The sequence below is a fragment of the Triturus cristatus genome, chromosome 8, assembly GCF_964204655.1.
Source record: "Triturus cristatus chromosome 8, aTriCri1.1, whole genome shotgun sequence".
NCBI lineage: Eukaryota > Metazoa > Chordata > Amphibia > Caudata > Salamandridae > Triturus > Triturus cristatus.
Genome location: NC_140591.1, coordinates 92,162,775 through 92,186,913, shown reverse-complemented (window position 1 = coordinate 92,186,913; position 24,139 = coordinate 92,162,775). Strand labels below are relative to the sequence as shown.

General features: G+C 50.7%; 1 protein-coding gene across 3 annotated transcripts in view; it reads right to left on the bottom strand.

The window, feature by feature from the left end:
* Positions 1 to 24,139, bottom strand: part of SPICE1 (spindle and centriole associated protein 1) — a 613,595-nt gene that overhangs the window by 26,472 nt on the left and 562,984 nt on the right. The gene's annotated exons all lie outside the window — the stretch shown is intronic.

Sequence of the window (24,139 nt, the reverse complement as noted above, 5' to 3'; positions counted from 1 at the left end):
AGTAATCAATGGCACCTGGAGGGTGACCGAGTGTTGACCATGCTGGCCTTAAATGGGGAAATTATTGAAAAAGAGAGTTATTCAAAGGTTGGAACTATATGCGGAGGACACAGTAGAATTCTAGGTACGAAATAAGCATCCAAAGTAAAAATCTGTGTGCAAAATATGCAGATTATATTGCAAATGACTGGACAGAACAAGCGTTAATCTTATAAATGTAGGTGCAAAATACACAGATTATAGTACAAGTGTACCCAAATATTAATCAACGCGGCCATCCACCCTCTTCATCAGACTACTGACTGATCAAAAGTGCTTATGCAGTAAAAGGTACAAGCGGTTTTACCTACATCTCTGGGAAAAAATCCATTCTGCTCATAAGGGCCCTCCAGTTTCCTCTGGATATGCACTGTGCAGTGAACGTGGTCTGCTACAGGTGTGTTGCAGGCTGTGGTGAGTTTGTGTGCTTTTTGATTGTGTTTGTACAATACAGAAGGTACCAAAAACTATTATCAGTGCCTGTGGATGAGACCATGAAGTAGCAGCAGACCCTGGAGTCATCAGGAGCAAAAAACCAATTTCATACCTGTATTCACATGCTTGAATTCTTCCCAGTCGTCAGACTGGAATTTACCAGTAAAATAAAACAGCAATAAACATAGAGTTGACATACTCATATGAACAGTGTTCATTTAGTAGTGAATTCACATAACTGAAAAGGACCAAAACTTCAGCCAATCAGGTAAAAAGCACCAGCACTCTCCCTCCCCTAGATGCCACCATAGCTCAAATTGTCAAAGCACATAAGTGTCGGAGAAGCAACTAGTGAGACACGGACCGGGGAGGATGGTGGGTCGCACGTGAGGCTATCAAAGATACCAATGCTGAAGAACAGTGGTTGCAGCTAAGTAACTTCTCCATCTTTTAATCTTCACAGATTACGATCCTTAAATTAGAATAGTTGGGAGACTACAGTAAATTTGGAAGCCGATGCAGGTTCAACTTATGTAAAGAGGTTGCATAGGACTGCTTGACCTAACAAAGGATGTGCAGCTGTATCCACAAAGTAGTGTTTGCTGAATGTGTGCTTACTCTTCCAAGTCCCAGATCGACAGATATCTTGCAGAACTACTCCTCTATACAAGGCTGCTGTTGCTGAAACTCCTCTGGGTGAGTGCACCATCAATCTTCCTCTCAGAGGTCTTCTCACCTTTTTGTGGCAGAACACGATGCAGGCTGAGAGTCATCTCGACAGTCCTTGGTTAGATAGGGGTGATCCCTTCCAGGCTTATTGAAGGACACAAATATCAGCTAAGTTGGTCTTATATCCTTAGTTTTCTCAAGATACAATTTAAGGGCACATGAGAACATGCAGAAAATGCAAAAGACTTTTTGGCATTGGAGGTAGGAATCAGAAGTAAGACCAGAAAACAAGTGGCTCATTGAGCTGAAAGTCTGAAGGTACTTTGGGCAGGAACTTAAGATTTGGCTGCAGTACCACCTTATCCTTGGAGAACTGAAGGCATGGTTTTTTGAAAGCAAGTGTATGCAGCTCATTCACTCTTCACAAAGAGGTCAAGGTAAAAAGCGTTGCAGTTGTTTAGGAGCCTTACGAATAGATTCAAATGGAGGGGCCATGAGGCATTCAAGAATAATGCTGAGGTCCGACAGTGGCTATCTTACTGGAAGTAAGGCTCGAAATAGCCATTTCATAAACTGCTGAATAGAAGAAAGAGGGCTAGAAGAACATCGGCATCTGGCAATTACAGCCAGATGGACTTTGTCAGAAGCATGCTTGAGGCGGATTTGGCAAGATGTGATCATTGCGGCAATATCTGGTGGAGTTGAACGGCCGTCTGATGTAGACTTTCACCAGCACACCAGGCATTGAAGCTTTTTCATTTTCCATTGTACATTCTGAAAGTGGCTGGTGCATGCGTGCAGTAAACCATCCCTGCAGTCTGACACAGGAAGGACTAGGTGACCAAACCAAACAAGAGCCAGGCCGTGAGGCTCAGGTACTTCAGATCGTGGTGACAAATTTATCCCCCTTGCCTACACAGGAGCTCTGGCTGGATCTCAAGCGGACCAGGAGTACTTGAGAGACGCAGAAGCTATGTGTACCAATACTTTCTTGGCTATCCAGAGATGGGGAGTATCAATTTGCATGTCTTCTTCTTTACTCTACAGAAAACCTTGGGACCAAAGGACACAGTTGAAAAGCACAGAGAAATAATATATATCACCAGCTCTTTGAAAATACTTCACCAGAGTTCTGTGCTGATAATACCTGTTACCAAAGGGACAACATTTCTCATCAAGAACAGAACTGAGGATGATGCCAGCATTTGAACAGCTGCAGTAACTGATCAAAGGGCTGCTCCCATTCGCAACAGTCAGAGAGACCAGCTGAGAGAGTGCACTTGGTTCCTGTGCGGCAAATGCTCTGCTTTCAGATTGATCTTATTGGCTATCACAGTCACACAGCTGCTGGACATCTCACAGAAGCAGAGATTTCGTTATGCTCTGCTTCACCATATAACAGAATGAGTTGTGCGGTAACTTGAAATCAGGACTTTCTGATTCTGAAGATGACGATGGGGCACTCGAAGGCCTAGATGAACGGCTCAAAGTCCAAAGACGTTTGTGTGTAGACGCTTCTTTGTCTCTGACCATCTGCCCTACATCATCACTTCCTGCATGTGTGTGTGCCCCATCCTTGTATTGACGAACAAGTTACTTACCTTCGGTATCGATATATATGTAAGAAACATAGGTTAGTTATAGATTCCTTACCTTAGAATAGATACCCCAGCAATACCAACCCCGGAGGTGGGTCTGCAAACTAAGTTCACACCAGAAAGTTCTGGAGAACAGAACGGCCAAAGAAGCAGTCTCCGGACTTGGCTGTCAAGGCAATAGTGTTTGGTGAATTTGTGAAGCGATGCCCACGTAGCTGCCTGACAGATGTCATTAAGGGGGACTCCCCGTCCCAAAGCAGTGGTGGCTGCCCTCGCCCTGGTGGAATGGGTGCGCAGTCCCACTGGAGGCTCCTTCTTTGCCAAAGAATAGCAAGCTTTGATGTACAGAACGACCCACCTGGAGATGGTCCGTTTGTGCATGGCCCAACCTTTCTTAGCACCCATGTAACCAACAAAGAGCTGGTCGGTAACCCGTAATTGTTTTGTGCGATTCAAGTAGAAGGAAAGCACACGTTTTGGATCCAGACGGTGGAGCCTCTCTTCCTCTTTTGAAGGATGCGGAGGCGGAAAGAAGGTGGGCAACGTGATGGTTTGGCCAATGTGGAAAGAAGTAACCACCTTGGGAAGAAATGAAGGTCTAGTTCTTAGGATGACCTTGTCCGGATGGACAGCCAGAAAGGAAGGCTTGGAAGAAAGAGCTTGTAGCTCACTCACCCTGCGTGCAGAGGTGATGGCCACCAGAAAGGCAGTTTTCAAAGTGAGAAGCCTGAGAGGACAGTTATGTAGTGGCTCAAAGGGAGCGCACATAAGATATGTAAAAACCAAGTTCAAGTATCACTGGGGCATTATGAAGGGAACAGGAGTAATGCCCTTAAGGAATCTATTTACAACAGGAGACTTGAAAAGAGAAGGCTGATCAGAAAGCCTAAGGAAGGCTGAAATGGCCGAGATGTAGCCCTTTAGAGTGCCCAGAGCAGAGCCCTGCTGGGCCAAAGAAAGGAGGAACAAGAGAACCTCAGAAAGAGGGGCGGAAAGGGGATCCACAGTCTTTGCTGTGCACCATGCCACAAATTTGTTCCATCTGAAGGCATATACCGTCTTAGCGGAGGGACGCTTGGCTGCCAAGATAAAATCGCAGACTTTGGGAGGCAGGTCAAACGACGTCAACTGCTGCCGTTCAATCTCCACGCAAGGAGGTGGAGGCTGGACAGGTTCGGGTGGAGGACCGTCCCCTGTGACACAAGATCCTCCAGAAGAGGAAGTCGGGTCAGAGGATCGATGTTCATGTTGAGCAGCTCGGGATACCAGACTCTTCGTGCCCAATCCGGAGCCACAAGAATGATTGATTTTTGAACTTGTAAAGCGCATGAATGCCCAAAGGCGTCTTGGCGCTACTGTTAGATACAATTCAGTTTACTGCAGAAATGCTTAACAGGGGTATAGCCATGTTTTAACTGCCTTCCTGAAGGCAAGAAGCGACGGGCTGCTTTTTATATTGATAGGTAGAAGGTTCCATAACTTGGTTGTCCTCAGCAGGAAGCTTCTTCCTCCCCACCTAGTCTGTTTGAACTTGGGTACTTGGACGAGTTTTGCGTTAGTGGATCTCAGACTTCTAGCTGGGACATACCATTTGAATTGAGTTCTCAGAAATTGTGGTCCTGAGCCATGAAGTGCCTTATATGCCAGACATAAGGACTTAAATTGTATCCTTTTGTCCACGGGCAACCAGTGCAGGTCCTTCAATCTATGAGCGACTGATTCGGATCTAGGAATGTTTAACACTAGTCTTGCTGCTGCTTTCTGGAGGCGTTGCAGTTTGGTCAGATATTGAGTTTGGATCCCTGTGTATAAAGCATTGCCATAGTCCAGTCTAGACATGGCAAGCGCCGTGACCACTGTTTTCCGTGAGTCAAAGGGGATAAATGGGCCTATTCTTCTGATCATTTTTAATATGTGCCAGATGGAGGATGACAGATTATTAGTCTGGGCATTAAAGGTCAGTTTATCATCGAATATAAATCCGAGATTTTTGACTTTTCCCACTGGGGTTGGGCAGTCGCCCAGATTGTCAGGCCACCATTTGGGGGACCAGAAATCAGCATTAGTGCCCAGAAGCATGACCTGTTTTTTCGCCGTTCAGCTTTAAACAGTTACACTGCATCCATTGGTTTACTTGCATCATGCAGTCCCTGAAGCGATCTGCTGTTTCCTCTATGTTGCCAGATACTGACACCACTATTTGTGTGTCATCAGCATACGAGACCGGTACAAACCCACATTTTCTAATGATTGAGGCCAGGGGAGCAACGTAAATGTTAAAAAGAGTGGGGCTCAGGGCCGAGCCTTGGGGTACGCCACATGGTGCCCTGAAGGGGTTGGAGGCGAATTCTCCCAAAACGACTGAAAGAACAAGTTACTTACCTTCGGTAACGATGTATCTGTAAGAAACATTAGTTAGTTAGATTCCTCACCTTAGAATATCCCCAGGCGTCAGACTGGATCCGGAAGATTTTTCGTCAGCAATACCCCTTGCGCGTCGCTAGGCGTCGTCTGCGGCTCCTCGTCCGTCGTCGGCGTCGTCGTCGTGCGCCGGAATGACGTCGTCGGAGTACTTAGACGCCGCCCTCGCGCGCTGACGTCAGTTCTTGTACATAGCTTTCCGCGCCAGGAACGCAGAGCCATGCAAAGACCGACACTGGTGCCAAAAAGAAAATCTAGGGGCCTGAAAAGGATAACCTTAACCCTAGATGTCAGTTCGCAGAACGGGGAGGATGGGTGGGTCGGTGAGGAATCTAACTAATGTTTCTTACAGATACATCGTTACCGAAGGTAAGTAACTTGTTCATCTGAAAGAAACACGTTAGTTAGATTCCTCACCTTAGAATAGATACCCAAGCAATACCATCCCCGGTAGTGGGTCTGCGAACCAAGATCACACCAGAAAGTCCTGGAGGACAGAACGGCCAAAGAAGCCATCCCTCCGGACTTGGCTGTCAAGGCAATAATGTCTGGCAAACGTGTGTAGCGAAGCCCACGTCGCCGCCTGACAGATGTCCTGCAAAGGGACACCCCGTCCCAAAGCAGTAGTAGCCGCTGTGGCCCGAGTAGAATGGACGCGCAGCCCAACAGGAGGGTCCTTTTTTGCCAAGGAGTAACACATTTTGATGCACAAAACGACCCACCGAGAGATGGTCCGTTTGTGCACAGCTTTCCCCTTCTTAGCACCCACGTATCCAACGAAAAGTTGGTCGTCCACCCGGAACTGCTTTGTGCGGCCCAAATAAAAGTAGAGCGCACGTTTTGGGTCCAGACGGTGGAGCCTCTCTTCCTCTTTGGAAGGATGCGGAGGCGGAAAGAAGGTGGGCAAGGTGACAGACTGCCCAAGATGAAATGGAGTCACCACTTTCGAAAGAAAGGAGGGACGAGGCCGAAGGACAACCTTGTCCGGATGAACAGAGAGAAAAGGAGGCTTTGAAGATAAAGCCTGGAGCTCACTCGCCCGTCTAGCCGAGGTGATGGCTACCAGAAAAGCAGTCTTAAGCGTCAGCAGACGAAGAGGACAATTATGAAGAGGCTCAAAGGGAGCACACATTAGAAATGTGAGGACAAGATTCAAGTCCCACTGAGGCATTACAAAAGGGACAGGAGGGAAAGAGTGAGTAATGCCTTTTAGAAAGCGTGTAACTACAGGGGACTTGAAAAGAGAAGGCTGATCAGGAAGCCGCAAGAAGGCAGAGATGGCAGCAAGATAACCTTTCAGGGTGCCCAGGGCAGAGCCCTGCCGGGCCAAAGAAAGAAGAAACAGTAGAACCTCAGAAAGAGGGGCGGAAAGGGGATCCACAGCCTTTGCTGTGCACCATGCCACAAATTTGTTCCACCGGCAGGCGTATACCGTCTTTGTGATGGGACGCCTGGCTGCCAGAATGATATCACAGACTTCAGGAGGCAAGTCAAATGGCATCAACTGCCGCCGCTCAATCTCCACGCATGGAGGTGGAGGCTGGACAGGTTCGGGTGGAGGACCGTCCCCTGCTGCTGCGACAGAAGATCCTCCCGAAGGGGCAGACGTATCGGAGGATCGGTCAACATACTGAGTAGCTCGGGATACCAGTACCTTTGTGCCCAATCCGGAGCCACCAAGATGACTTGGGCCCGGTCGTGCCTGATCTTCTTCAGCACTCTGGGCAGAAGTGGTATAGGCGGAAAGGCGTACAACAGACCGCAACTCCACTCGTGACGAAAAGCGTCGCCGAGCGAGTGCCGCCTTGGAAATTCCAACGCGCAGAACTGCTGACATTGCGCGTTCTCTTCGGTGGCGAATAGATCTAACCAAGGCTCTCCCCACTGCTGAAAGAGACCTTGCGCCACTTCGGAGTTCAGACGCCATTCGTGATCCATCATGCACCGGCGGCTGAGTTCGTCTGCTCTGGCGTTCAGAGAGCCCGCCAGATGTTGAACCACTAGGGTGACGCCCTGGTGTTCCAGACATGTCCAGAGGCGCAGAGCATCCTGACAAAGGGTCCACGACCCCACCCCGCCCTGTTTGTTGCAATACCACATGGCGGTGGTGTTGTCCGTGAACACCTGCACGACACTTCCCCTGACAGAGGGAAGGAAGGCTTTCAGTGCAAGTCGGATCGCTCTCAACTCCAACAGGTTGATGTGGAGACGAGACTCCGCCGGAGACCAGAGGCCTCTGATCTCCGCCTCTCCCATATGGCCACCCCATCCCAGGAGGGACGCATCCGTCACTACGACATGCTCCGGTTGGGGAAGGGAGAGGCTCTTGCCCTTGACCCAATCGCGGTCCGTGAGCCACCACTGCAACTGTTGTGCAGGGCCCTCCGAGATCAAGACATGGTCGGACAGGTTGCCGTGGTGCTGGGCCCACTGAAACTTCAGGTCCCACTGCAGAGCCCGCATGCGCCGCCTGGCGTGATGCACTAGTAGGATGTAGGAGGCCATCAGCCCCAGAAGCCGCAACACTAGCCTGACCGAAACCCAGGATAGAGGCCGAAAGATGGGAATCAGGGCCTGAATATCCCGGACCCGCTGTTCCGGCGGATAGACCCGGAACTGCGCCGAATCGAGAACCGCTCCGATGAAGAGGAGCTTCCGAGAGGGACTCAAGTGTGACTTCGGCACGTTGATGGAAAATCCCAGCAAATGCAGGAGATCCGCCGTAGTCTGGAGGTGGGAGACGACTGTCTGGGGCGAGCCCGCCTTCAACAACCAGTCGTCGAGATAGGGGAAGACTGGAACCCCTGATCTGCGCAGATGAGCTGCGACCACCGCCATCACTTTCGTGAACACCCGAGGGGCACTGGTGAGGCCGAAGGGGAGCACGGTAAACTGAAAGTGCTCTTGGCCCACCGTGAACCGCAGGTAACGCCGGTGGGCCGGCAGGACGGGGATGTGGAAATATGCGTCCTGCAAGTCCAACGCTACCATCCAGTCTCCAGGGTCTAGGGCAGCTAGAACCTGAGCCAAAGTTAACATCTTGAACCTTTCCTTCCGGAGGAAGGCATTGACGTTCCGGAGGTCCAAGATAGGGCGTAGGCCCCCTTTGCCCTTCTTGGGAACCAGAAAGTAGTGGGAATAACAACCACGACCTACTTCTGGGCTCGGAACGCGCTCGACGGCCCCCTTGGCGAAGAGGGCCGAAACTTCCTCGTGTTGAAGATTCAAATGATCCCCCGAGATACGGTGGTGCTGCGGTGGCATGGCTGGAGGGATCGTCTCGAAGGGGAGGGAGTAGCCCCTTCGGACGATTTGCAGCACCCACCTGTCCGATGTGATGGACCGCCAGTGGAGCAGGTGATGGCGAACTCTGCCGCCCACTGGCGTGGAATGGGCCTGAAAGCTCGGACTAGGAAGTCTTTGAGGCGGATGCTGCCGGGGTGGATGTGGGCTGACCTCGTCGTCCTCCAGAACCGCCTCGGCGGAAACCACGTCCGCGACCGCGCGCAGGTTGGTTCTGCGGCTGGTGGCTAGGCGCACGTGAGGAGGCACCCCTTCCTTGGCCACGAAAGGCGGAAGTTTGCGACCGCGGGGCCGAGAGGCCCAAGGACTTGGCCGTAGCCCGGGAGTCCTTAAAGCGATTCAGCGCACTGTCCGCTTTCTCGCCAAAGAGGCGAGTGCCATAAAGGGCATGTCCATGAGAGTGCTCTGGACATCGCCCGAAAATGACGTGGACCGCAGCCAGGCGTGACGTCGAAGCGCCACTGTGGTAGAAATGGCCCTACCCAGCGAGTCCGTAGTGTCAAGCCCACATCGGATAGCATGTCGCGCTGCATCCCTCCCATCGGCCAGAGCCTGGGTAAGTCGTGTCCGGACCTCCTCCGGACACAGGGGCAGCACGTCCTCCACCGCATCCCACAGAGAGTGGGAATAACGGTCCAAGAGACAGGCGGTGTTCAAAGACCGCAGGCCCAAACTAAGGGAGGAGAACAGCTTCTTGCCAAACTGTTCTAGTCTCTTGGAATCCCGGTCCGGCGGGGCGGTCGGGAAGGAGGATTGGGAGGTAGAGGCCTGGATAACCAGGCTCTCAGGGGTAGGGTGTTGGGACAGAAAACTGGGGTCGCCCGGAGCAGGGCGGTGGCGCCTGGCGACGTTCCTGTCCACAGGAGGAACTGTGGAGGGCTTGGACCAGGTGCCCTGCAGAACGTCAATGAGGGCCTCATTGAATTGCAGCAGAGGCTCAGTGGAGCTTGCTGCAGACTGAAGCACCTCAGTAAGGACGTTAGTCCTCACAGCCACGGCAGGCAGCTCGAGCCCAAGGGCTGCGGCGGCCTTGCGCAGCACCACAGAGAAAGCAGCGCCCTCCTCCGAAGCCACAGTCGGAGGAGAGACGAATCCAGTGTCTGGAGAGGTATCCAGGCCACTGGCCTCCCCCAGTTCATCTGCCCAGTCCTGTGACATTTGGGCCTGAAGGGCCATAGGATCCTCGGATCCCTCCCAGTTGTCCCCATCATCCGATTCCTGGTATACAGGAGGAAGGAACGGAGCCGGGCGATAGACATAATGTGTCTCTAGCGGCGCCGTACTGGCGCCGGGCCCGGAGTGGGGCTGAACTGGGGTTCGACGTCGAGCGGAGTCGACGTCGGCGTCGGGGGTGGTACCGGTGTCGACGCCGGCAGAGGAGGCGTTACGAGGTCGACCGGTGTCGGCGGGGACTCGGGAACGGGTCCCTCGGGCGCTTGCGGCGTCGAGGCCGGAGCCGTCAACGGCGCCGGGGCCGGAGCCACCGGCAGGCAAGGCAGCCCAGTCGGGTCCGCGGGGCCCGAAGGCGCGCCAGCGGGCGTCGACGGCGGAGCCAGGCTCCTCATGGCCGAGAGGAAGGCACTGACTTCCGCCGGCGTCGCGTCAGTCCCAGGGACCGGAGGGTATGGGGACGTGCGCGGCGCCTGCGGCTCCGCCGGAGCCGCGGGGGTGGAACCACCCTGACCCTCGGCCGAGTTGCGCGACCGGCGAGGGGAGTCCGAAGAGCGGTGTCGCCTCTTGGACTTCTTGGAATGCTTCGACTTACCCGAAGACTTGGATCCCGACGACCGATGGTGACGTCGGCTGCGGCTCCGCGACCGATCCTTGGACCTCCTCCTGGACCGGGATCGAGAGGCGCGCGGAGCCGAGTGGCGAATCTCGAGAAGCTTACGGGACCGCTCCCGTCTAGCCTTCGAGGTCAGGGCCTTGCAGTCCGAGCACGACTCCGCGTCGTGGTCGAGGCCCAAGCAGTAAAGGCACCGGCGGTGATGGTCCGTAACCGACATCAAGCGGCTACAGTCAGCACAGGCTTTAAAACCAGGCATCCTACCGGCACCGGAGTCGAGACAAGATCAAAAAGGATCAAAAAAGTTAGTCAAAAATTGACTAAAGGGGTAGCTCTCCCGGATCTGCGCTTACTGGCGCGGAAAAAAGAAGAACTGACGTCAGCGCGCGAGGGCGGCGTCTAAGTACTCCGATGACGTCATTCCGGCGCACGACGCCGACGACGGACGTGGAGCCTCAGACGACGCCTAGCGACGCGCAAGGGGTATTGCTGACGAAAAATCTTCCGGATCCAGTCTGACGCCTGGGGATATTCTAAGGTGAGGAATCTAACTAACGTGTTTCTTTCAGATATGTTCTGTCCCTTAAAAAGGAAGACATCAGCAAACAAACAGAGTCTTGGATCCCCAGTTCATCCAGGTGGGCCAGGAGGAGATCATGATTCACAGTGTCGAAAGCAGCCGATAGATCCAATAGGATCAGGGCGGCCTTCCCTCCTGCGTCCAGAATGCCCCCGAGACCTTCAGCTGCCATGACCAAGGCTGTTATCAGTAACGTGCTGCTCCCTAAACCCATATTGTGATTTATCCAGGTAATTTCTAGAAACTATTAGGTCCTTCAATTGTTTGTTGATCAGCTTCTCCAGCACTTTAGCTGGGAAGGGTATTCTGGAAATTGGTCGGTAGCTGCTGGGTTCATTGGGGTCCAGATTACTTTTTTTTAGCAGTGGGATGACTGGTGCAATTTTCCAGGCATCTGGGAAGATCCCCGAGTGGATTATCTCTCAGAACAAGCCATGTAGCTGTTCGCTTAGTATCTCTGGAAACAGGTGCATTATATTAGGCGGGCAAGGGTCCGTTGGATTACCGGATCTGATGGTTTTTACAACCTGACAGATCTGTTCTACTGAAGGAACCGTAAAACAGAAACCCGTTTTAGGGCTTAGTGTACCTAGGTCTGGATTAGGATAGTTAGCTAAGATCTTGGTAGTGTGGTTAGACTTAAATAATTCGTACACTTTAGAGACTTTGTCCACAAAAAACTGTTGTTACATAGTTCAGAGCTACTGTCCAGTTGATTCCTGACTAGGAGATCTGCTAGTTTTTTAATTGTCATAAAGAGCTCCTTACACGAGTTCTTAGCCTCTTTGATTTTATTCGTAATGTAATTGCTCTTTTCCCCCATAACCAGTTTCTTGTAATCTGATAATGTTCGGGCATAATCACTTTTTAAATTTTTATCGTAATTGGATCTCCATTTTCTCTCAGCCCTTCTGCATACTTGATCCCAACAGACTTGATTCTAAGATGGGGCTTAAGATTGGTAGCAGAGGGGCTCTTGCCCTGGGGGGTCTGTATAGCAGAAGACCTCTTAATGTATAGTTCTTTGAGAGTGCAATCTGAAATTGTAGCAATTCACAGTCAGAGGAGCTACCTACGACCGAGCTGTGGACTTGCAACTCTTCGTTACATAAAATCGCAAGCCCCCCCCTTCCCCACCCCCCCCCCCCCATTTCCCTATTCTATCAGCTCTAGTAGCGGTATATCCTGCCGGTAGTGCTAGTGCAATGTCCGGGTCCGATGTCCCATCTGCCCATGTCTCTGTAATAAAAGCCACATCCAGATTATGTGCTTCCAACAGTTCTGCAATATCCGTATTATGTTTTACAAGAGATCTAGAGTTTATTAGTACCGGCCTAAAAAATACTACCCTCTTCTTGTTTTTAATGGTGTAGTTCTGTGATTCTAACTTGTTAATTCTGGCAAAGCAGAAGGACATTTTGCAATGCTCACATTGCTTGATCTCATCCTTTAAGTTCAGACGTTGGCAGTGGTGATTCCCTGCTAGCTTATCTAGCTTATGTAACTCCTCACTTGTGAATGTTAAACATCTTGGTTTTCCATCCTCTACTCCAGGGGTCCTGGCCCTAGGCTCGGACTAGGCGCGGACGGGCGCAGACGGGCTTGCCTTTGGCGCGCCCGCGTTCGCTCAGGCATAGTGTTAAATAGGCTGTCTGTGCCCGAGCACTAGCCCGCTCACCAGCCGGAAGATGATGTTACCGGAAGTGAGGAAGAGTGTGAGGCCCTGTATTCACCCTCCGTTCGATCGGCACTTGCCACGACGGACCGGGATGCGGGGCGAGGCAAAAGGCAAGAGCTTTCAGTTTTAAAATGCCCACATCAAATCATCGCATTACCAAACTTTAAAATACATTTAGTGCAAATAAAAACTTCAAGGAGATTAAAAGCGCAGCCTGCAGTATCCTACCGCATCCGACTGTGCGTCTGCCCCGGCCGGAAATTAAATAGGCTGTCTGTGCCCGACTTGGGCCCGGTCGTGCTTGATCTTCTTCAGCACTATGGGCAGAAGTGGTATAGGCAGAAAGGCGTATAGAAGACCGCAACTCCACTTGCGTCGCCTAGCGAGTGCCGCCTTGGAAATTCCAACGAGCAGAACTGCTGACATTGCGCGTTCTCTTCGTTGGCGAACAGTCTAACCAAGGCTCTCCCCACTGCTGAAAGAGATCTTGCACCACCTTCGAGTGAAGACGCCATTCGTGATCCTCCATGCACCTGCGGCTGAGTTCGTCCGCCTTGGCGTTCAACCACCAGGGATATGCCCTGATGTTCCAACCATGTCCAGAGGCGGAGGGCCTTCTGACATAGGGTCCACGACCCCACCCCTCCTTGTTTGTTGCAGTACCACATGGTGGTGGTGTTGTCCATGAACACCTGCACTACTCTTCCCCGGACAGAGGGAAGGAATGCTTTGAGTGCAAGCCGAATCGCCGGAAGCTCCAGAAGGTTGATATGGAGCCCAGACTCCGCTAGAGACCATAGGCCTCTGATCTCCACCTCCCCCATGTGATCACCCAATCCCAGAAGTGGTGCATCGGTCACCACTGTGAACTACGGTTGAGGAAGGGAAAGGGATCTTCCTTCGTCCCAATCCTGGTTTGTTAGCCTCCACAACAACTGGTGTGCAGTGTTCTCCGAGATCTGGACGCAATCAGACAGATTCCCCTGATGTTGTGCCCACTGGAACTTCAGGTCCCACTGCAGAGCCCGCATATGCCATCTGGCATGGTCCACCAGCAGGATGCAGGATGCAGTAGGCCATCAGATCCAGCACCCTGAGTGTCATCCTGACCGAAACCCGGGATAGGGGCCGAAAGATCGGAATCATAGTCCAAATATACCGGACTTGCTGTTCGGGAGGATAAACCCGAAACTGTGTCGTGTCCAGACCCGCTCCGATGAAGAGAAGCTTCTGAGAGGGGGTCAGGTATGACTTTGGCACGTTGATGGAGAACCCCAGCGAATGCAGGTCGGCCGTAGTCTGGAGGTGGGAGACGTCAGGCTGGGCCAAGCCCGCCTTCAACAGCCAGTCGTCGAGATAGAGGAAGACTAGAACCCCTGATCTGCACAGATGAGCTGCGACCACCGCCATCACTTTCGTAAACACCCGAGGGGCGCTGGTAAGGCCAAAGGGGAGCACGGTAAACTGAAAGTGCTCGTGGCCTACTCTGAACCGCAGGTAACGCCGGTGGGCCAGCTGGCCGGACGGGGATGTGAAAGTAAGCGTCCTGCAAGTCCAACGCTACCAACCAGTCTCCAGGGTTGAGGGCAGACAAGACCTGAGCGAGCGTCAACATTTTGAACTTCTCCTTCCGGAGGAAGCGGTTGACGATCCTAAGATCCAAGATAGGACGCAAGTCTTTGTCCTTCTTGGACACTAGAAAGTAGTGGGAATAGCAACCACAACCTACTTCTGAGACAGGAACGCGCTCAATGGCTCCTTTGGCCAAGAGTGCCTGTTCCTGTTGGTGAAGTGCTAGATGATCCTCCGACATGCGATGATATTGAGGTGACATGGATGGAGGGGTAGTCTCGAAGGGGAGAGAGCAGCCCCTTCGGACTATCTGAAAAACCCACCTGTCCGACGTGATGGTGCGCCAGTGGGGGAGGTCATGGTAAATCCTGCCGCCCACTGGCGTTTGGTGGCCCTGAAAGGTCAGACTAGGAGGGTTTGGAGGCTGCTGCAGAGGGGGCTGTGGTGGACTGGCCCGCCTGCTGGCCCCCAGAACCACGGCGCTGGTTCCCATGTCCCCAGCCGCTCAGAGGCTGAACAGCTTGCGCTGGTCTGTGGATCAGGGCGGGATGTGGCGGGGCACCCCTTCTGTAGCCACAAAAGGGGCAAACGGCAGGGCGGGAGGTGGAGAGGCCCAAGGACCTGGCCGTAGCCTGAGAGTCCTTAAAGGGCTCCAGTGCGTTGTCTGCCTTGTCGCCGAAAAGGCGACTGCCATCAAAGGGCAAGTCCATAAGAGTGGATTGGACATCCCCGGAAAAACCAGTCGACCTCAACCAGGTGTAGCGTTGAAGGGCTACTGGCGTGGAAGTCGTCCTGCCTAGTGAGTCGGCGGTATCCAGTTCACAGCGGATGGGAAACTTCGCAGCATCTCTCCCTTCGGCAACCGCCCGAGAGAGTACAGCCTGGGTCTCCTCAGGGCACTGAGGCAGCACCTGCGCAACCGTGTCCCACATGGAGTGGGTGTAACAGCCCAACAGACATGCGGTGTTTACCGACCGCAGTCCCAAGCTGGAGCAAGAAAACATCTTCTTCCCAAGATGATCCAGCTTTTTGGATTCCCTTTCCGGGGGAGCGGTAGGGAATGCCTCTTTGGAAATGTAGGCTTGGACCACATAGCTCTCAGGGGTGGGGTGTAGGGAGAGGAAAGTGGGGTCGCCCACGGCTGGGCGGGGGCATCGAGCAGTCATCGTGTCCACAGGAGACCCTCTGTTGGGCCTGAACTTGGTGCCCAAGAGGATGTCCATCAGGGCTTAATTAAATGGCAGCAGGAGCTCCGAAGAGCTTGCCACCGGTTGAAGCACCTCTGTCAGGAGGTTAGTCCTGACTCACACCGCAAGTAGCTTGAGGTGGAGAGCCTCGGCCGCCCTACGCAACACCACTGCGTACGACGCTCCCTCCTCTGTAGCCACAGTAGGAGGAGACAACATGCCAAGTTCTGGTGAGGTATTCAGACCACTGGCTTCCCCCAGTTCCTCTCTCCAGTCCGATTCATAAACTAACTGGTCGGTTAAAGGGTGCCCAGACCCCTCCCAGTCCTCCTCACCCCTCTCTAGCTGCCAATCTGGTCTCAAAGAGCCAGGGTAAAACATGGGCACAAAAGTACCCGTCGGCGCTGGATTCGGCATCGGTCGACGGCGGTCCGTGTGTACCTCAAGGTAGAGGTCGGGGTTGACGTCGGCTGGGGACACAGCCAACGCCGGCTGCGGACATGGTGCCGGTGGAATTGGTGCTAGGGAAGGTGTAACAAGGGTGACCGACACCGATCCGGATCCTGGCCTGGATCCAAGGGGGCCCTGCGGTGCTGAGGCCTAAGCCGCCGGCGTTGAAGACCCAGGGGCCCCAGCCGAGCCCGCAAGGCCCGAAGGCATGCTGGCAGAGTCGGGCTGCCCAAAGATGGCTTGCATCGCTTCGTAAAACTGACAGAGCTGGGCAGGGGTCACTCCAGGTCCCGAGAAGTGGAGGAAACCCGGAGTCGAACCTTCGGGCTCCGCACGCGGAGCCGCAGGAGGGGCACCACATGCATCCCTCGTCGCGTTGGCCAATGGACAGGGAGACGTTGAAGAGCGACGATGCTTCTTCGACTTCTTCTTGTGCTTCGACTTCACCTGACCCAGTGCGAAGACTTGGCCGAAGAATGATGATGGCTCCGCGACCGGTCCCTCGACCTCCTACACGACCGGGACCTCGAACGGAGCCGACTGACGGGCCTCAAGGAGCTTTGGGACCACTCCCGCAGAGACTTTGGATTCATGGTCCGGAAGTCGGAGCAGGACTTGGGGTCGTGGTCGCGCTCCAGGCAGAAGAGGCACACGTGGTGTGGATCCGTCACCGACATCAGTCGGCTACAGGAACCGCAAGCCTTGAAGCCAGGCATCCCTCGTGCACCAGAAGGGCTACTCATAAAACGGTGTCGACAAAAGTCGAAAAATAGTCAGTCAAAAAGTCACTGGGGGTACTGCTCTCTCCGGATCTGCGCTTGCTGGCATGGAAAAAGAAAGAACTGACGTCAGCGCGTGAGGGCAGCGTCTAGGTAGCTACCGTGACGTCATCCCGGCAACCACGATGCCGAACGCGGAGTCAACCGACACCACCTTCCAACGCGAAGGGGTACTGCTGACGCAAAACTTTCCAGATCCAGCCTGACGCCTGGGGGATATTCTAAAGTAAGGAATCTAGAACTAACTGTTTCTTTCTGATACCTCTGTTGTCCTTGCTGTTTAGTGTTAGGGACTTTAAAAAGGCAGGCCTATTGTATATTGTCTGACATTCTCTACCAAAAAAAAGCTTGCTTGAAACAACTGGTGACCTACACCCTGTCATACTATCATCCTACCGCTTGGCTCCACTGACTGTTCAACTTCTGCTCTATAGGCCTCATTTGCAGTTTGCAGTGTTAGATTAATAGAATCCAGGACGACATGAACCCCATAAGAGACTTGTACTGTCACTCTGGGATAATGGTGCGGCTGGAGCCACCATCTTTGCCACTTCGATTTGGAAATATGCTCCATAGGAAATCTGGGTAGCTGCTGGTGATGAGGGGGATTTGGCCTCATTAAGGGTGAGGCCCAGCACTGGAATAATTCCACACAGGTATATGTTGAGTCCTCTGGCTCTTGTTACTGATGCTTTTATCAGCCAGTCATCTAGGTGTCGGTATACTTGAAAATTCGTATTGTGTAGAGATGCTGCAACTGACGCCAGACACTTCGTCTTTGTGCGGACTTGAGGCCAAATGGAAAGATTTTAAACTGATAATGATGTCTGGCCCCAGAAAATCGTAGCTACGGTCTGTGGTTCTGATGACTAGAGATGCGAAAGTAAGTATCCTGGAGATCTACGGATGTAATAGGGAGAGAACGTAGACCTGATGAGACTATGTAGGTTTTGAAGATCTGAAATGGGCCTTCAGCCACCTGTTCTCTCTTAGACTAGGACACACCTGAAGGAGATTACTTGGCTGTGGCGATTTATTTGGAATCTCTTTTTTCACACCAGCAACTTGCAAAAGCCTTCAATAACCTCAACAGCTCGATTACCGCATGAGCCGACAACCTGGCTCTCCTCAAGTGCACCCCAATGGAAAAAGATCGACCAAAGACCAGCTGGTACACAGAGGCACTCCGGCAGGCAAAACATAACTGCAAGAAACTGCAGTGCAAATGGAGTCAAAACACCACAAATAAAGACATCTTCAAATTAGCCTAAGAAGCTAGCAGATCCAAAACACCAAGCACACAGCTCTTGCAATTCGCATTGGTGCTTTCACTAATAGCAGCAAGAAAATATTCGCCATCATCAAAGATTTCACTGTGCCTCCTGCAACATCACTCCCTCACAAGACCTTTGTAACCAGCTCTCGGAATTCTTCTGTAACAAAATAATTTCCATATATGGCACCTTTTACCCTCAAGTGGGACACATTACCATCACAGCTCAACTTCCCATCATGGGTGAAGAAAGAACCCTGGTGTTGTGGTACCCCTTCACCACCGTCAAAACTGCTCCTCCCATGAAGACCATCTACTCGGGGCCCCATTTGACCGTTGCCCCGACCATGCCTTCACCAATGGACTCCTATCGATCAACGAAGCACTAACACCCATCTTCAACTCCTCCATTGACTCAGCCACTTTCCCAGACACCTGGAAACATGCCATCTGCTCAAGAAACCATCCTCTGACCCAGCCATACTTTCTAACTAAAGATTAATCTCCCTCTACCTTACCCAGCAGAGGTATTAGAGATACTAAACACCCAGCGCCTCACCGAACACCTCAGCAATCACCAGCCTCTCCGATGCCACGCAGTCCGGATTCAGGAGCAACCACACTACAGAAACAGCATTCATCGCCACCACACACGACATCCGCATGATCCTTGACAGAGGAAAAATGTGATCTCTTTTTACCCTGGACCTCTCTGCAGCATATGACACAGTCTCCCACTCCATTCTCATCAGGAGCCTGCATAAGATTATAAACGCAAAAAATGCCAGGTAAATATTTTTTACAAATATTCTATTCATATTTTTCAGGATTGCCCTACAGGAATTTTAAAAGATATTGAAAAATCGTCTCACCCACGCCGTTTTGTGGCATGCTTCATCATTGGCGATTTTTCACACCAAGGTAGGTGAATACCAACATAGTGGACTCAATCATTATTGGTAGTTCTTAAATGATTGCTGGGTTATCACAGGGATCCAATGCAATGTTAAAAGTATCTTTAGATAGACCCAAGAATTTTCCTTTAATACTGGGTATCCCTGATATGACTAAAATCTGAAAAATCTTGGGTATAGGATAAAATGTAATGTTTCAACCACCCATGTCACTGTACCAACATGTTTCAACCATTCGAAAAGCCCATTCTGGTCTCCAGCCTTAATCAGGGCTACTTTGATCCCTGCCTGGCTACACGTTCATGCTGTGCAAATATAAGGAGGCCTAATGCTCTCACCTTTCTAAACCTTTCCTGTGAGAGAAGAACCCTACACTAAGGGTTCTTTGAATTAAGTCGGTCAGATCAGGGAAGCACTCTCCTGTAGTCACACATTTGTCAAGAGGAGATGCCTGCGTGCACACCTAAAAAGCCTCCTGTCTGCTGGTCGCCTGCACAAGATTGGCAACCAAGGATGCATTCTCTGCTGGATCTGCTCTTTCCTAACAGATAGAACACAAACGGTCAGCCTGGCACCTTACTCCTCAGAAGGTACAAACTCACCTGCTGAGTGCCTCAAGGTTCACTGCTCAGCCCCACTCTCTTCAACAGGCCAAGATCTCGCTGGCCAACATAATTTACGCACACAACATCAACATCCTCTCTTAAGTAGACAACACACAACTCGAACTCTCCCTCTCAGACAAGACCCCCAACACAAGAAACAAGCTCACCGCCTGCATGACTGAAGTCACTAACTGGATGAAAGCCAGTTGTCTCAAGCTAAACATCGACAAGACAGAAGTAGTGATCTTTGGCGAGATCGCCTCACCATGGGACTAACTGGTAGCCGGCTGAGCTTGGACCCACACCAAGCACCCATGCCAGAAACTTCAGAATTACAGACAGCAAACTGGGCATGACCACACAAGTCAATACCGTCACTGCATCCTGCTTTCACAACCTGAAGACGCTGAGGAAGATCTTCTAATAGCTTCCAAACACTAGAAAAACTGCCACTCACGTCCTATTCACCAGCAAGTTGACCTACGGAAACACCCTATACGCCGGGATCACCAAAACAACTACAAACCATCCAGAATTCGGCAGCCAGGTTCATCCTCAACCTCAGACACAACTCATATCACACCTCACTTAGAGAGCTCCACTGGCTTCCGATACACAAACATGCTCATTTCAAACTTCCCACGCACACATTCAAGGCTCTACACAACTTCAGCCCCACCTACCTAAACTGTTGCATTTCCTTGCACCTACCAGTCAGAAACCCCCCACTCCGCAGGACTCTTACTCGTACACATCCCACACTAGCAGGAAACCTGATCAGGATGACGGGTGTTCTCTTACATCGCTCCTAAAGCATGGAACATCCACCCACTCCACATTAGAGCCTCTACTTCTGTTCTTGAATTCCGCAATAAGTTGAAGATCTGGCTTTTTCCACTAACCAAACAACCATAGGCACAGCTACGCTCACAAACTGCTCAGTGCCAGGATACCCTTGTGGGTGATGATGCAATTTACAAATACACATAACATAACATTCTTGTTGACGGAGAATTAATGCTACCGCTAGCTGATGGATGCCCACATTGGACACATTCATGATTGCATCAATACAGCTGCTGAGGCAGGCTCTCTTTCCCTTGTAATCACTTAAGCGGTGTATGGTTTGTCCTGTGGAATGAGCTGTTGGAGCAGGCTAATGTCATTCTACATCTGTCTGCCAAAAGAGGACGAGAACAGTTGTTACCTTGATTAACTCTGCAGCCATGAAGCTAACTCATTGCTCAAGGCATCGACAGGTCTCCTCTCCATATCTGGAGGCCTGGCAGAATACATGACCAGCGTGCCAAATCTTCACTCGGTAGCAGCAACACTGACAGAATCTGGACTAGGATGCCCGTTAGACAGGCTGGAGACACACAATTGATGGTTGGAATGCAGAACAAATCAAAACATTCACCCCCAGTCAAGAGATCTGGGTTAAATCCATCATTCTTTTGCTCACCAGGCTTGGCAGTTCAGCCTGGCCTGTTCCCATGAGGCACAGGGTCAAGGCTGATTTGCATATGGCTGGGTTCAAACTGGAATGGCATGGTGAGCAAAAAAACTATGGATTTAGGCCCAGATCTCTGTACTGGGGTGAATGTAGGACATTGTTCTGAATTCTGTCCATCAACTGTTGTTTTTGCATTTGTCAACCCGAGTGGGACGGGTATGCCCAGACGTGGATCCTGTGCTCTCCATGCCACTGGATTCAAGCTATCCTGGCTGAAGAGAGGTGAAACCCCGAAACCGGTCCTAGGATGCTTGTTTCCAGTCCAGGGAGGACCTGGCTTGGCAGTTTGGCCTGGACGGTTCCCTTGAGGCACAGGGTCAAGACTGATTTGCATATGGCTGGGTTCACACTGGAATGGCATGGTGAGCAAATAAACTATGGATTTAGGCCCAGATCTCTGTACTGGGTTGAATGTATGACATTGTTCTGCATTCTGTCCATCAACTGTTGTATTTGCATTAGACAGGCTGGGGCATTATCAGTTGTGCATATTTTGTTTCTCCAGACATGTAACTACAGCCAGAAAGGTTGCTAATATCATAAGTTTAACTACCCTTGTTGACAAACAAAACAAAGAATAGTAATTATCTGTATGAACTTCTTTGGTTGTTCTTTTAAATCATATAAGAAACATGAATGGTCTCTTGATTCTATGAGAAGACTAAACTTCTTTGCAGCTCTCTCCAAACATCCATGAAACGTGGATAGATCGTCCGCAGAGTCATCAGCGGGACCAGGTGTCTCTTGCCCCACCTGCTGCAAGGTCCTCTGCATGGTCTTCTGTGATTCCACCTTCGGCATTCTCACTAGTCTCAAGTTCAGAGTGATCATCTAGCTGTTCACCCTTCCCATTACGAGGTTCCTTTCTGCTCTCACTATTGGTGAGATCACCCTTGTCCTCTGGATTGGAAGGCACGAATGCCCATGGGGCTGCAGGTGACTGCTGTGGCATAGGCTACAATGGCCAAGGTCATTGATGTGGCAGAGGATGCTCTCAAGGCAGGCATGGGGCTACCAAAGGATGTTGAACTGGCCAGTAAGGCTGGGTCACAGACGGCAAAGGCTGCTATTGGGGCAGAGGTGGATGTGCCAGTTTAGCACTCAAAATATCCATCATCTGCTGGAAAGACTTGAAGAAATCCGCTGGAACTTGAGCCATTTGTGGTTTTTTGTGGTAGTATCTACCCTGGTGGTATCGTCTTTAAGGGGGTTCAAATTCTTCATTACTCCATGGGTGATTACAATGATCATGAACTTCATAAAGACCCTAATCCTGTGGTGGTTCAGGCTTTTACTGAATCACATAATGTACTCTCAACTGTTGGGCATTACACAGAGTGTTATTTGGTATTTGTCTGAAAGGACATCGTCCGCACCTTCTTCATACTCTGTATCCAATATATGTGTAAAAAGATGCCCACAATACTTTAATGGACAAAGGATGCTGTACAAAACTCACGACACCTGCAAAGACATTGTAACTGCAATGTCGCCAACGCCCAAGGTTCCTAGAATGAATGTCACTAAAGACTACAGAGGACTCATTGGTGAAGCAACAACCATCAACGACAGTGTCTTGCCAGCTGACCTGATTTTGCACTTTGATGTCAGTTTTGGTGGGGAAGTGACCAGAACATCAGTCACAGCTGACTTTCATTTCCAGCTTTACATGCAAAAAGCCAAAGTGGTGTGTATTTGCAGTGAGAATGGGCTGCATTTTCGTAACAGATATCCAGGAAGCTCCAAATATTGGCTTTTTGTAGAAGATACTGGAGCAGCACTTGGCAGAATCAACCTCTAAGCAGAGGAAATCCCCAATTCTGGGTTATCACTTTGCTCTTGAGGGAATAAGGCTAGGCACCTGTCTCAGTCATAAAAGGATTTTGAAGAAAAGTCTTAGAAAGGTCGTATTTTAATGACTTCTGTTTTGGATACAGGCAGTAAAGGAATTTAATGTAGATAATCTGCAACTAGTTTATTCAACCCACAAGTCAAACAGGCCTTGAAGAGAGATTTCTTCTCCCATGGGGAACTTGACAATGTCACCAAAGGCTTCTCTAGTCCAGATCAAACAATGCACATTCACAGTGTTGTAGTAGGTGAAGTTGGGTTTGGGAAGTCGTCCAGGGAAGGTGAATTTGTGGAATCCTGATTTCATGCGGTTAATGTAACAGATAGACCAGAGCCCTGTCTGGGCGCTCCATGACACTTGACATGTGGTACAAAACCTGAGCGGTGATGGCCTCGAGGGGGAAATGGGGTGGGGGGGGGGGGGGGGGGTAAGAGTGTAAGTGCACTTACCTGATTGGCTGAAGTTGGAGTAATTTTCAGTGACCTTAATGTGCTATTGAAACCATGTTCTTAGGACTATGGCAATTTTAACAATGTTGCTGCTTTTAACTACCTGGGGTCCCAACATGACAAAATGAAATCGTTCAAGCATGTGAAACAATGAAAGACCCAAAGCTGGAGTAGCCACCTTGTTTGTGATGTCTGGTCTGTCAAATATGCATGCAGGGTGATATAGGCTATTCCTTAATGCCACTTGCGTGCTCTCAAAGTATAAAGTCCCGGCAAAGTTCATGAGGGGAATCCATGCTCGGATTTCTTGCCGCCTGAAGTCCAAAGGCGGCACTCACACGGAATGGGCACAGGCATCTGGTCTGCGACTGAGAATTAAAGGTCTCATTGAACTCGAGACGAGCCATCTCAAGCAGAAGGACTGTCTAAATATACAGGTGCTTCTATGGCACAAACGTATTCACCATGCAATGGAGCACTCCAACGTATTGTGATCAATATACCTTGGTCTAAATAAAAGACAGCAGGGCCTTTTGAAGTATCATTATCTGACAGTCTCTGTGCTAGTAGGCTGTCCAGAGTCTACATACAGCAACACTATGGGAATGAGCAGTTTTACAGTGCGTTCTGTGTTCCTCTGCCAACACCTTCTGGGTCATTGTAGTTTACCCCAAAAATAGACTATTTTCATCTGATTCTTTACTTTATCATTTGCCCGTTCCTAATAAAAACCAAGCAAAGCTCCTGGGCCAACATCATTTTTATACGCCTATCTAAACATCACATGACTTTACATGCCCCTCTATTGATTTAAAGCCATGTGATGAAGCTCTGGATGTAGAAACCCTTTCTGCACAAGGAAACAATTGAGGTCCTCCTGGCCTGCAAGAAGGAAATCAGAAACAAACTTTAAGGAAATCCTGGCCAGTTTTTAGCAAGAGATACAAGAAATGAGATAATCAAGTAGCGTTCAGAAGGACTTAAGACCTGTAGATAATGTCAAGAGAGACAACTGCATTGGTAGAAAATCCAT